The sequence below is a fragment of the Pipistrellus hanaki genome (genome assembly GCF_964339955.1).
Source record: "Pipistrellus hanaki genome assembly, chromosome: X".
Classification (NCBI taxonomy): domain Eukaryota; kingdom Metazoa; phylum Chordata; class Mammalia; order Chiroptera; family Vespertilionidae; genus Pipistrellus; species Pipistrellus hanaki.
This window is the reverse complement of record NC_140524.1, coordinates 98,338,038-98,353,073: the sequence shown is the minus strand read 5'-3', so window position 1 is coordinate 98,353,073 and position 15,036 is coordinate 98,338,038. Positions and strand designations below refer to the sequence as shown.

At 42.7% G+C, this 15,036-nt stretch overlaps 1 protein-coding gene and 1 long non-coding RNA gene across 3 annotated transcripts in view; one reads left to right on the top strand and one right to left on the bottom strand.

Annotated features, from left to right (window-relative positions):
• CLTRN (collectrin, amino acid transport regulator) overlaps positions 1-5,950 on the bottom strand; it is a 41,968-nt gene extending 36,018 nt beyond the window's left edge. The window contains exon 1 of the mRNA XM_084869919.1: positions 5,851-5,950. The gene's annotated coding sequence lies outside the window, so the exon portion shown is untranslated. The remainder of the gene's footprint in view (positions 1-5,850) is intronic.
• A 130-nt stretch (positions 5,951-6,080) lies between these two features.
• On the top strand, positions 6,081-14,744 carry LOC311614763. Of its 2 annotated transcripts, none has more exons than XR_014793712.1 (3): positions 6,081-6,185; positions 7,618-7,772; positions 13,360-14,744. It is a non-coding gene; the product is annotated as an uncharacterized lncRNA (long non-coding RNA). The 2 variants fall into 2 exon arrangements; XR_014793713.1 differs by having other exon boundaries at positions 7,618-7,989.
• The last annotated feature ends 292 nt before the right edge of the window (positions 14,745-15,036 follow it).

Genomic DNA, 15,036 nt, shown 5'->3' with positions numbered 1-15,036 from the left:
ATACAGGTATTCATAAAACCCTAATACCTGAAACTAGTAAACTGTGAAACCATTTCAAATATAACTTTACTCTGCACATTTTATTGGGGTTTGAGAAATGTATCCAGCTATGACACATTAAAAGAAATCAAACCTTGAATAGCTGAACATTTTGTACCTTTAAAAACTATTGGCTCTACTCATTCATTTTCTAAAACTTGTAGAATTTTTAACAAATATGACTCTTCATCATTTAAACTGAAATTGATATGCTATAAAAACAGTATCAAGATGTTTTATAGTGCCATGACCGATTTGGCTCAGTGGATGGAGTGTGGGCCTGCGGACTGAAAGATCCCAAGTTCGATTCCGGTCAAGGGCATGTACCTTGGTTGCAGGCACATCCCCAGTGGGAGGTGTGTGGGAGGCAGCTGATTGATATTTCTAGCTCTCTATGCCTTTCCCTTCCTCTCTGTAAAAATCAATAAAATATATAGTTTTAAAAAATATGTTTTATAGTAATTAATCTAATATTTTCAGTATAATTAGAAGGTAAAAATTATTTTTCTCTTTAAATTTTCAGTGTTAAGGTACATGGGAAGATAAAGTATTTTGTCTATTGTGAAAAATACTATATTTTAATCAATGGTTGTCAATGGAGGTGGGGGGTGGTGGATTTTTTTTTCTTACAGAAGACATTTTGGCAACTCAAGACATTTTTGGTTGTCACAAATGGGATAGAGGTGCTACTGGTATCTGTTGGTTAGATGATAGGGATGCTGCCAAACATCCTACGAACCTTAGAAATATCTTTTAGGCTTTTCTATAGTACCTTTCTGCTCCTTATCTTTGAGTTAATGGAAATAACTGACAAAAGGAAGAACAAGAGATAAAAGGGAACCAAATGTGTGTGTGTGTATAAAATCAAATTTTAACATCATATGTTTCATGTTCTGAAATTATCAAAATAAACTCCTTTGTTCCACATTCTGAAATTATTATTAAAATAAACTCATTTATCTTTTTATTACAATGGCTAATAAGAAAGAGCAATTGCCTGGTTGCCGGACCCAGTCCAATGGCCCATGATTATTAAGCAGACATCTAAAGTGCACTATCACTGAACGATGTTTCCACATTCCACTGCCCTTCTCCTTATCATTTACAATGGAGTCATTTCCACATGAAATCTTCATTAGCACCTCTGTGCCTATGTCAGAGAATCCAAACTCTTAAATCCCTTAAGATCTGAAGCTAAGTTGGGCTTTTCAGAGTATCCCCATTCAAGCTGCTGCTCCATCCTCCTCTAAGCCATTCTGCCAGCTACTCCCTGCAGGTGAGCTACATCCTCCCTCTGATCTTTCTGCGTGTTCTCTTCACACTATTTCCTTAACTTCAATCCTGGGAGCTTTCTCTTTTTTTATTTTGCAACTTTAAACATATTAGCCATTTTTACAGGCCTATCTCAATATCATTTCCTTGAAGAAAACTTTTAGTTTTTGCTATACATTTTTATTTGTTGCAAACTTGTCCAAACTACTTTCTATTCTCTCCTCCTGCGTTCTTATAACATTTTGTTCACCGACACACATGCATTTATTGCTGACATGATTTACTTCTGTATCTTACAAACTTTAAGTTCCTGGAGAGCAGTGGCTATATTTGGTTCAATTCTACAATTCTCGTTCCCCTTGAATAGTTGATAATTTAATAAAACTGAATTGACTTATATTAATTATAAACTGACATTGTAAGTAGCTTGAGACTGAAAATAAAGTAACTGAGGTACACTGCAATTTGTTTTTACATTCTTGGCCAGAAAAACAACCACTTCATTATCAGTGATAAACAAAAAATCTTGTGCCTTGGAATATTTTTGTCTCCACTCCCCTATTTTGTGCCCTTTTTAAGATGAGGGGGGGAAATCTGAAAGTTCAGCACATTTTGAGGGTTAATCAAAAGCCGTAACCATTGTGAACTTTGTCACTTCTTTTTCACAGGGCAACATTTTTCTACTTCAGAGAAAGTTAATCACTACTGTGTGGAAATAAAGATTAATTCAGACAAACCGAGTGAATGTATTCCTGCCAACTTAATATTCCGAAGGTAGGAATTTAAAGGACACTTTCTTAAACAGAATGCATGCGTGTATGTCTTCGTGCCTCATCTTATACATGAAGGCCAACACATTAAAATGGGTTCTGTGTAGTAAAAGCAAGACTTGACTGACATTTCTTCCTAGATGCTTAACCGTTTCCAATATTGTTGGGTTGTTATACGAAAAGAGTCTTCTCAGTTGGGTAAGCCGTGATTTTTTCTCTAGGCTAAAATTATTGCAGCCATGCTCTGTAGAGTAGCATTTTCCATCCTTAATCTTCTATTTGGCTGACAGTCACCCAGCCAATAGGTACTTCCTTTGCCGACCTCTATAAAGAGGAGGAAGGGCCCTAACTGGTTTGGCTCAGTGGATGGAGCATCGGCCTGCGAACTCAGGGGTCCGGGGTTCGATTCTGGTCAAGAGCGTGTACCTTGGTTGCGGGCACATCCCCAGTGGAGGGAGGGGGGATGCAGGAGGCAGCCGATCGATGTTTCTCTCTCATTGATGTTTCTAGCTCTCTAGCCCTCTCCCTTCCTCTCTGCAAAGAATCAATAAAATATATATTTTTTAAAAAGAGGTGGAAGGGTTATTCGGCCATGTGTCTTTTTGGTTAGATGTTCTCTTTTTCATAAAAGAATCTTACACTAACCTTGTTATGGCTGACGTACAAAATATATGAATTAACCAACATACCAAAGTTTCTGCCCTTAAGTTTGGCTAGCAATAAGGACCTTGATCCTGCTATTGTGTGAAAGTCATCAAATGCCTATAGAAAAAAAAATGTTGTTCCTGAGGACTGCCTAAAGACATGCATGCTAGACCTCCATTACTACAAATCTGATATGCCAGATAGGTTGTTGAAGCCTATCTGGCATGTCAGATGCACCCACCACAGACTTTGTTATTTTATTAGAGAACATTTTCCTTCTGAACATAGACTTAGTCACAGAACTTCCACAAGCAGCCGAAACCGGTTTGGCTCAGTGTTAGAGCGTTGCTCTGCGGACTGAAAGGTCCCGGGTTCGATTCCAGTCAAGGGCATGTACGTTGGTTGCGGGCACATCCCCGGTGGGGGGGGTGCAAGAGGCAGCCGGTCGATGTTTCTCTCTCATCGATGTTTCTAGCTGTCTATCTCTCTCCCTTCCTCTCTGTAAAAAATCAATAAAATATATATATTTTTTTAAAACTTCCACAAGCAGTTGACATGTGAGTTGAAACTTACTTGCCATAACAGGGAATGGTGATCTAAATGCTGCCCAGAATCAAGCCTGTGATCTCAGACGAAAAGGAAGTTGGGGAGTGTCCTAGAATTGCTTTAATGCCCTGTGCTTTGTGACTGTGGCCGTAGTTTACATTGAGAGTTTCTACATAAAACTCTTACCATGCTTTGTTTCCTACTTAGTTCTCCGCATCATGATGAAGAATCAGGATTTCCCTTGAGACTAAAAGTCAAGAAAAACTATGCTTCTCAAAAAACAAACGGACATGGACCTGAAGGGCATTATGCTAAGTGAAATTACGTCAGACAGAAAGACAAATACCATACAATCTCATTTATATGTGGAATATTAAAAAACTAACAAAAGCACAAAAAAACCCTCAGATATGGAGAAGAGATTGGTGGTTGCCAGAAGTGGAGTGAGGGATGGGATTTGGGGGAGGGGGGTTGAAGAGGGTAAAAAGGTACAAATTTCCAGTTGTATAAAATAAGTAATGGGATGTAACATACAGCATGGCAACTATAGTGAATAAGACTGTATTATAGATCTGAAACTTGCTAGGAGTAGATCTTAAAAGTTCTCATCACAAGAAAAAGAATCTGTAACTATGAGTAGTGAGATGTAAGTAAACTACTCTCACTGTGATCATTTCAACATATACACTACTATCGAATCATCATGTTGTACACTTGGAACTAGTATAATGTCATATGTCAATTATATTTCAATTTTTAAAAAAAGACCATCATTTGCCAAGTCTTTTCCCACCTATTAAACAACCCCCATATTACACCTTCCTTAACTTTCTCATCAAGTCTTGTTCCAGCCAAACTCAAGAAGGGGAACTTCAGGCTGTAAGCTTCTTGTGGTTTTCTTATTTGTCACTGGAACACATGCAATTTAAACTAATGAATAGCTGAAGGGCTAATGGAAAGTGCCCTGCTCCCAGGAGTGCCCATTCAAAGATTTCGGGGCAACGGGGAAAAAAAAAAAAGCTGGTAATAACCGCTTCACTTTTTTGTGGACCCAGCATTGTAACTGGAGTAAGGATTAATTTCAGAATAGGGGGCCGTAGGCAGAGGGTTAAGTGTGATACTGTCTCCATGGGCCCTACACACAGGATGCCTGGGAAAAATAATCTGAAGGCTTCATCAGGAAGTAGAGGAGCTTGCTGACTCCTTGCAGTTGCCTAGCACTAAAGGTCAGCCTGGGGACCGGTAGGAACACAGTTCCAGAAGGTTCCCAGTTATGTTTCTGATCCGGATTCTGCTCAAAGGGGTGGTGTTTGCAGCTGGGAGAAATACGAAGTCAAGTCCCCAGGCCTGTTCCATTATATTAAGGTGACCAGATTTTAACATTGGTAAAGCAGGACACCATTGATGGGGGGGGGGGGGGGCGTTGATTAAAAATTTGGTCTATATGGAGCAACAAAAATTTTCATAGAACGCAAAAATATAGTTTTTAAAATTTCAGCATAAGTACAATTTACAAATGTAATAAATAAAAATTATGTATAGTATTGTTTTATTCTTGGGCATATTTCTCATTGAATTTTTTTAGATTGCTGTTGTTGTTTAAAAGGTCATGAAATTTTTCACAAGAATTTCTTAAATTATATTTCACACATAAAATGGCTTTCAAAGTCTCAACACTTAATTGTGATTTTTCTGATGCCCACACTTTATTTACCGTAGAAAAAACGCGTTCAGTCTAAGCATTAGTTCCTGATAAGGATAGCGCGTATTCCACAATTCTAACAACTGATCACCAATGCGAACTTTGATAAGCAGTTCTCGATAATCAGTTCTCAACAATTATTTGTTATTATTAAAGTTTAACATTATAAAATTAACAAAAATAATATAAAACTCATATCCTGGCTAAATAGCCACATGGCCGCCGAAAACCGTATATTCCCTTCCCGTTCTCCCGCCGTTCCCTAGCTTGTCCTGCATTCTTTCCAAAAATCGGGACTTTTTTAAATCGCCGCGGGACGCAGGACAAATTGTTCAAAAGCGGGACTCCCGTCTGGTCACCTTAATTATATCAATGCCCCTGACTTCTATGTAGCTCTGAGACCTGGAAGCTTTTCTCTGCAAACTCGCGGGCCGCGCCCATCCCTCCGTGGCTTCCCGCGACCAGACTCCACCGGCGGGGGGAGAGCGGGAGGCACGAGAAGCGGGGGGCCTGGGAACGCAGGAAGAGCCCAAGCCTGAGTGTAGGAAAAGGCGCAGGAGCAGGATGAGCCTGGCCAATGGGTCTTGGTATCCAGGACAGAACGTGGGAACTGGCCAGGACAGAGGGCGTGGAGCGCAGGAGGGAAGAAATTCCAGCCGGAACCGAGGGGCGGAGCCAATCCGGGGGCGGGAGCGCAGGCGCGGCCCTGGGGTAGGGGCGTGGCCTTGGCCTAGCCCAGAGATGGCGGGAGGGGTACACACAGGCACTGGAGCGACTAGAGTTAAAAGCGGGGACAGGGCACAAGGACAGACGCGGAGTGAACCCCATAGAGAGGAGGGGCCGCGGAGGAGCGTACGCACGTACGCAGGGACGTACCCTGAACGTGAGGGCGCGCTCGGTCCGTGGGGCGTAGCTTTGCTGCCCTCAGAGGCGTCGCGAAAATAGTCCCGCTGGAGGTTTGAACCCGGAGGAGGACGGGGGCGGGGCCAAGCTAGCGCGCAGGCGCTCGGTGGCGGAGGGCCCTTGCCTTAGGGGGCGTGGCCAAGGCGTGGCTCCAGGCACTGTTGGGCGGACCGGGGCGTCAAAGGAATAAGCGACGTGACGTAACTGGCGTGAGGGGCATGGCGAGACGTGAGGGGGCGTGGCCAAGATGGCCGCCCCCATGAACCTCATCCCGGTAGCCAGTGCAGGGGTTTGCGCTCAGAGTTTGGGTAAGGGTCCCGCGAGATGTGGAGCGCGGGCAGCGAGGGGACGTGCGTGCCCTGATAGAGAGGACAGGGTCCCTCTCACACCCACGGCCACGTTCTGCGCGGCCTCCCGGAGCCGGGACGGCTGTTGACCTCAGGAGGATGGCCACCATCCCGGCGGGAATTCTCTGAGAAACGGTGGTGAGGAGGCAGGGAATCGCCCCTTCCTTCTCTGACCCTGTTCCTCCACTGCTCGGTGTCATCGGACAACCGCACCCCCTTAGACTTCTGACCATTGAAAAGCCGAACAGCTGAGCCGAAGCCGGTTTGGCTCAGTGGTAGAGCGTCGGTCTGCGGACTGAAAGGTCCCAGGTTCGATTCCGGTCAAGGGCATGTACATTGGTTGCGGGCACATCCCTGGTAGGGGGTGTGCAAGAGGCAGCTGTTCGATGTTTCTCTCTCATCGACGTTTCTAGCTCTCTATCTCTCTCCCTTCCTCTCTGTAAAAAATCAATAAAATATATTTTTAAAAAAAGAAAAGAAAAAGAAAAAAAAGAAAAGCCGAACAGCTGAGGGTGTTAAGAGAGCAGAGCGCCTGGAGAATGGCTTCTCTGTGAATAAAGCACCCAACAGCAACTTGGGCTTATTCTTCACGGGTGGCAGGATACTATGACTTTCCTGTGACATTACGCCCTGTACATGAAAACAGTAAAAATAGAACAGCTGTCCCAAAGAATTGGGGTGCTGGAGGGTGTTGCAGTTGCAGAAACGAGGAGCCTGTATCTGGGTCTCACTCTGACTTGCACTGTTGATCCTTCCCGGAAAAATTCACAGCCACTCCCAGAGCAGAAGGTCAAGTGGCATAGCAGTGCCATTAGGGCTACCTGAGCCTTCTCTACTCCTCAATTCTCCCTTCTTTCCTTTTTTGTACGCTATCCCGGGAGCTGGAGGGGAAGAAACTACAAAATACAAACGTTGTTGGTGCCTATGATTGCTTGTGGCAGGAGTTAAAAACTTTTGCTTGCCGAAACCGGTTTGGCTTAGTGGATAGAGCGTCAGCCTGCAGATTGAAAGGTCCCAGGTTCGATTCCCATCAAGTGCATGTACCTTGGTTGTGGCTACATCCCCAGTAGGGAGTGTGCAAGAGGCAGCTGATCGATGATTCTCTCTCATCGATGTTTCTAACTCTCTGTCCCTCTCTCTTCCTCTCTGTAAAAAAAATCAATAAAATATATTTTAAAAAACTTTTGCTATAAGGCTCCTGGAAACTCGTTCTTATAATCTGTGTAATCCCCACCCACTGTTACTTTTGTTGAGAAATATGGGGAGGTAAGAAGATATGTTCACCTTAATTTAGGTAGGATTTATTATCTGTCAGACAATGAAAACCATAGTGCTTTTTGCTTTCCCTTCTTCCTTTACTTACAATCTGGGTATATCCTCTTTGCTATTTCAGAGTCTTGCTGCAATATGGCGAGAAGTTGGAAATCCCCGACAACCCTACACATAATCTGCCCCTGCGTATCCCTCAGAAAGGTTACTGTTCTCAGCCTGCATTGGCATCTGCATTGAACCAACGTTCATCCCATCCACCTTCCCTTCTGGGCCCTGGTAAGGGACTGCACTGTTCTCGTATGTTTTGTAAATGAAAGCCTTTCCGCTTTCTAGAACTTTCCTCAGAAATGGTCAAGTCAGTACCAGGACTGAAATTCACCTCAAGGCGAAATTCAGCAAAGGTTCCATTCCTGTGCCGTGTACACACCTGCCATACAAAAGCTTACCACCACTCATAGTTGGAACACAGTAATGAAGTGCATTTTGCCAGAAGGTGAGTATTGTGAAAATATGATGGAAAGAGGAAAGTGCATTTCATATCCGAGGCGGCACGGGGGCGGCACACAAAACAGGTTAAGAAATGTATTTTGAAACCTTAGGCAACCCCAGATTAGGAACCTACTCTCAGAAAAAGAAGTGGGTGAAAGGAGGAAGCTCAGCTTTCTCAGTTAGGACATGGAAGCATAATGTCTCCTTTAAATTTCATAGAATTGCAAGAGGCTGACTTTCTTTCTATATCAGGAGATGAGAAAATGAAGGGTCAATCTGATGAGAATCGAGGGATTTTTTTTCATAACCTTTAGTAGGTACCGTATTTTTCGGACCATAAGACGCACTTTTTTTCCCCCAGAAGTGGGGGGGAAAAGTCCCTGTGTCTTATGGTCCAAATATAGCCTACACATATACTTTAAAAAAAAAGTTTTTCTTCTTGCCCGACTCTGTGTGGTCTCTCTGTGCTTGCCCGGCTCTAAAATGGTTCTAAATGCTGCTGTTTACTTTACAGGGTTGATTACATGTGTTTATGACTGTGATGTTGGGTTTTAATGCACATAAAATATTTTAGGACACTATTTGTTTCAGAATCTTTTTTTCTTCATTTCCCTTCTCTAAAAACTGCGTCTTATGGTCCGGTGCGTCTTATGGTCCGAAAAATACGGTACTTTTTTTGCCATCTGTCATATGTGTATATATATATATATGACAGTTCAAGAGCTGAGGCATTTAATAAATGCGTGATTTTACAAGGCTGTTAGAATCTTCTTTCTTCACACATTTCTAAGTCTGCAAAACAGAAGAGGAATGTGTAAGTAAAATTTAATCTCATACATAAATAAGCTGTGATAGCAAAGGGCATGTAGCATAGAAAGCTTACGTTTCCTGTGACCCATCCAGCCTGTGGTCCCATCTTTCTGGACAGATTTAAGGACAGATTATCTGTGAAATCCAGTAATGTAGGTATTGGTTCATTGTTGTCTGCTATGTTTGAGGATTAACATTATTTGTGGTTTTATAATCTTGGTTTTTTATGAGATACGTGAGTTAAGTTTAAATAACCGCTTCTCGATAAACTATTACTTTTCATTTAAGAATTGTGATTGGCTTTAGGCAGCAATGCTGACCTTGTACAGTATTTATCTTATCTCTGAAGTGTCTATCTTTTTATGTCTTGGTGTATAATTTTGTTCTTAAAGCTAAAAGGCCATAGCTGACTTGCAATTACTGAATGTCTCTGACAAGGTAAGCATTATTTTATACTAGAGGTCCAGTACATGAAATCTGTGTACTGGTAGGGTCCCTAGCAGCTGCCAGCCAGGGCCTCACTTCCCTGCCTGCCTACTGCTGCCACAGCCAGCTGGTGTGGGGCCAGCTGGGGGGAGGGGCCAATGGCAGTTGGCTGGCCAGCCTTGGTCAAACTCCCCATCGAGGGAACAATTTGCATATTAGGGTTTTATTATATAGGATATTTGAAATCCTGTTATTTTAAATATGTGCATTTGAGAAAGGGAAGTATTTATGGTCTAAAATTTTATCCAATGATCTTAGCTGGTGTGGCTCAGTGGTTGAGCGTTGAACTATGAACCAGGAAGTCACAATTGATTCCTGGTCAGGGCACATGCCCAGGTTGCAGCTCAATCCCCAGTTGGGGGCTTGCAGGGGGCAGCCAATCGATGATGCTTCTCTCTCATTGATGTTTCTCTCTGCCCCTCTCCCTTCCTCTCTCTCTCTCTAAAAATCATTAAGAACATTTTTTTTAAAAAGTAAAAGCAGAGTAATTCATCTTAAAATAAAAATATAAATTGCTAGAGCATTGCAATTTGTTTTTTTAAAAAAGGAATTCATTAGTAATGTTAATTAGTTAATCCTATTGACTTGAAACTGCTTCATTCACATATTTTGAGAGTGTATTTATTTCCTCCACATTGACCATGTTTTCATTAAAATGAACTGCCCAGAGTTATAATACATTTCTGGGTGCTGTGTGTGGCTTCCTACCACCAGGCCCACATCCTACCCAGTTTCAACACTTGGCTTTTGAGGCTTAAATTGGGGGGGGGGAATAGTGATATTTGTCTGGTTAATAAAGTTTTACTTTCCTTTTTAAAAAAATATATTTTATTGATTTTTTTACAGAGAGGAAGGGAGAGGGATAGAGAGTTAGAAACACCGATGAGAGAGAATCATCGATCAGTTGCCTCCTGCACACCCCCCACTGGGGATGTGCCCACAACCAACGTACGTGCCCTTGACCGGAGTCGAACCCGGGACCCTTCAGTCTGCAGGCCGACGCTCTATCCACTGAGCCAAACCGGTTTCAGCAAAGTTTTACTTTTCTTAACAGAAAATTGAAAGGTATAAGTCTAAAATCCAATATGCTTATACCTTTAAGATAGATTTATTTCTTTTTTGCTGACAAAAAACAAGTAGTGGTGGCTTGGGGAAATGGGACTTCCTTTGATTCAATTCCCACATCAGATATTCTTGTATGTAAGTTGCTAAGGAAAACAGGTGACGGTCAGCATTTGATTTTGCTTTTGTCATATGACACCATCCCTCCCCGTTTGTACCCAGGAAGCTCTCTGCTGCCCTGGGCCAGTGAGCATGTCTTGTGCTGATAGCTGGGATAAAGAGAATCCTCATTGTTTGTGGCAGCTCAGTACCCGAGCAGAAGACCCAATGTTCACTTGTGACCAAGAACGAGTGACCAAGAGTGTTGGAGGTTAGCAGAGATAACTGGCAAGTTCTTAGCTGTGCCTGGCACAGAGAGGACTCTCTGTTGGTGGCTATTCTGGTCCTGGGATTATAATTATAATCCTCATCACCACCTTTCTCATCATCATAGGCTCAGTGTCTCCCTCATGTGTTTCAGTTTGACCATTTTTAGGATGGGGCGAAGCAAATTAAGCTGTCGATGAAGGAGGAAGATACGGCACATTCAGAAAGTAGCATTTCACTAGAGCCCTGTGTTCTTTGCTTTACTGTCACTGCCCTCCCCCCCGCCCCCCAGCTAATCACTGGCTATAAACTCAAATTGCTGTTTGCTGTTATCTCAAGTAGCAGACAGCAAATGTTGACAGTCTTAACTGTGGGCACTGGTACCATGATAAAATGAAGATAAAATCCTTGCACCTGTTACCCAAGATGGAAATAAAATCAGTTTCACTTAGTGTACTTTCCTGTGAAATTTGGACTAATTGTCACATTAAAGTAATTGAGGCATGAGATCTTAGACCGTGAAAAAATACATTTAATTACGTTAATGCTTAATTTAATGAAATGCAAAGACTATCATCTAGAGTGGAAATAGTACAGTCTTGTTACTAGTCCAATGATTCTTGTCATGGTCTCCTTATTTTAGAAGGAAGAGAAACGTTTCTTTGTAGAACAACTTGGAATAGACTGGCACTGTGTAAATGTAGCCACTAGCTTCATGTATGTATTTACATGTAAATATAAATTTATTACAATTGTATGGCCACATGTGGCTAGCACTTACGAAATTAGAAATGTCCATCGTTAGAGGAAGTTCTGTCTGACAGGACTGGTCAGTATTATAACTTAACTGTATTAGAAAGTTGTTCCAGCCAAAACCGGTTTGGCTCAGTGGTAGAGCGTCGGTCTGCGGACTGAAGGGTCCCGGGTATGATTCCGGTCGGGGCATGCACCTTGGTTGTGGGCACATCCCCGGTAGGGGGTGTGCAGGAGGCAGCTGGTCGATGTTTCTCTCTCATCGACATTTCTAGCTCTCTATCCCTCTCTCCTCTCTGAGAAAAATCAATAAAATATATTTATAATTAAAAATAAATAAAACAATGAAAAGAAAGTTGTTCTATATTTCCCCATTTAATTGTGAAGAGCACAAATAATGCTTGGAGAACAAGAGTATAGTAAGTGCTCATGTACACGCATGGATGGGTTCTTGGAAACTGTGACTAACCAATTTTATCCTAGGCTCATTGATATAATAAATAAGAGTTACGTTTCTATGGCATATTTCTGTATATCAATGAGCCTATAGTAAAATTGGTTGCCTTATAGGTCATTTTGCTTAAAATTGCAATTTCCAAGAACAATGTTGAGGATTTAACTTTATTGTATTTATATTACTGTTCTCTTCACAAGGAATTCTGTCAATCCCCAGGTAATTGAGGACACCCAGCCTGTGTTGTCTTTCATTCACTTTCAAGTGAATGAAACAATGGGCAAGTTAGGAGCCCCTTGGGATTATATTAACGGCCCCAGGGGTATCTGTAGCTTTAGGGAACTAACAAATAGGGCCGAATGAACTGAGCACTGAGAAGTGTGGGCTCAAGTCTCCTCTGCAGATAACGATAACATGCTAGGTTAACTGGGCTCAGCATCAAAGTGCCTTCTACAGCCCCTGTGCTCTAATAAAACAATTTACTGGGATCATCCTCACAAAGCCACATGGAGGGCCCCTGTGTATCCAGTCCTGCACTGAGCCTACGAGGGTGGTCTTCAATTAGATGAGGGAATAGCACATTTCCAGTTAAAATACAGTACAGGGGCAAGGCACAGGAGAAAAAGCTAACAGACATGTAGAGTAATGCATTCCGAAGATATCATGTAAGCCCTGGCCTGTGTGGCTGGGCCGTAGCATCATCCAGTGCGCCAAAGGGTCTCCAGCTGTATTTCCGGTCACGGCACATACCCAGATGGTGGGTTTTATCCCCAGCTGGGTGCTTACAAGAGGCGGCCAATCAATGTTTCTCTCATCGATCTTTCTCTCTTGCTCTCTCCGTCTCTGGCTCTCTCCCTCTCGCTCTCCCCCCAAAAAAAAATCAATAAAAGCATATCTATCCTCAGGTAAGGATTAAATATAAATAAATAAATAACATAATAGCCACATAGAAATCTAAATACAAACCAAGTATTTCTAATGAAAATTTAGCTTCCAAATTGATGTATACTGTACATGTAAGATAACAGATTTTAAAGAAGTTTGGGGGGGGGAAAGTGTAAACTGCCTCATTTTTTCATACTGATTACATGTTGAAATGAATGGCAGTATTTTTCAATGTATTTGGTGAAATAAAATATGTTTTAAAAATTAATTTCTCTTTTTAAAAATCTTTTAAAATGTGAGACTCCTATAAACTTCAAAATTACCTCTGTGGTTGGCATTATATTTCTATTTGTAAAAATTAGTGTAAATAACCCTAAATAAATAATGGTTAAAATGTGAGCTTAGTTAAGAATATTTTTAAATGGAATAAAAAGATACAGGCAAACAACTATGGGAAATGAACATAAAAGAGGGTAATATTTATGAGTGCTGTGTGACTATAACTTTGTTTGTTCCCAAGAAGTCTCTGATAGCAATATTGTCATCTCTGTTTTTCAGTTGAAGAAAGTGAAGCTCAAGGAGGTTCAGTGCTCTCCTGCCAGGTCACACAACTAGCAACTAGAGAACTGGATTGAAAATCTTGGGACTACACTCTGCACGGGGCCTCCGAGTTCCCGCGGGTTCTGCAGGTGTAGGCCTCCTGCAAGCTCCCTGCTTGGGTCCACTCTGGAGATCGAATGTGTAAAGGGAACTCAGGATTTGGTTTCATCAGGTATGGGAAGACACACAGAGATGGAAACGACTGTCATGAAGGGAGAATTTTGTTATACTCACAGATCCCTAAAAATAGGAGGCCTTGGCACCCCATCCCGGGCACCAGGGATGGTCAGGAAGCACTGAGAGAAAAAGAAGACATGGAATCCATGGATTCCATGGGAAAGAATCAGGGAGGCAGCGTAAACAGGTTTAGGACTGGGTGTTTTGAATAATTTCCGTGAGAAGCTGTCCATAGTTGACTGGTCCCAGGCCCTGAGGCGATGAGGGCAGAGGAATAGTGTCACAGAGATTAAGGACCCTATAAAGGAGGGGGCTTTGTGGCTGGCCTGCGGATTAGCGGTTTGCAGATGAAAGGCATACTCCCAGTTGTTTGTTCTCTCTAGGAATTAGCCAACCCTGGGAGCGGCCATCCTTCTATTTCCGCAGATGCCACATACCAAAGCATCAAACACGGAAACTGGAAAACATGCTTATGACACTGAGACTGCTGGAAAGAGCCCTTGAGGACTCAGGGCCTGACTGAAAGCTGGACCTTGGCGTACTCTGGTTTGACTGACAGCTTCAGCCTCCGGAGCTTCTGCAGAGCGAGTGCAAGTGAGGCTCAGGGTGGGGAGCAGATGGAGAAGGAGACCCCTCTCCCCGTAGACTGCGGGCTCCAGCCTGCCAGCAAACAGCCTGTTCATTTGTTTTGTATCTACTCTCACTCAGTGACGCTTAGAACACTCTAAGTTGTCAGTTTAAGTGCACTTTCACTACTGGGGGTTGTTGTTGTTTTTTAATATATTTTATTGATCTTTTTTTACAGAGAGGAAGAGAAAGGGATAGAGAGAAACACTGATGAGAGAGAATCATCGATCAGCTGCCTCTTGCACACCCCCCACTGGGGATGTGCCCATAACCAGGTACATGCCCTTAACAGGAATCGAACCCGGGACCTTTCAGTCCGCAGGCTGACGCTCTATCCACTGAGCCAAACCGGTTTCAGCCTGGGGGTTGTTTTTAGGTAGTCACCAGGGGTCTGATTTTAAATCATATTCTATTACAATTACATGACAAAGTGAGATGTCAGTTGTTTTAATGCTTTCTCATTCATTGTTCTTTAGCTACACAAGCATCTTAAAGAGCTATAAAAATTGGTGGATACGTTGCCATTAATTAAGCATAAGGTAATTTTTTTTTGTAATTCACTTGAAATATATTTGATGTTTCAATCTCAGACTAGAGACACTGACAAGGCCCTTTGTATGAGGATATGTACTTCACCTCAGTGGATTCTGTGAGTGGGCGCTGGCCACTGGTGTTGCTGCCATGCCCTGAGCATTGGAGGACTCGGGAACACAATGGGTCCCCCTCTCATCCCACCACCTGCTCCCTCTTGGTCCTTGTGGACACACGGAGAGCCGCCTTCTTGACTCGAGCTACCCTCCCTCAGGCAGGAAGCAGAGAAAAGTCGGGCAG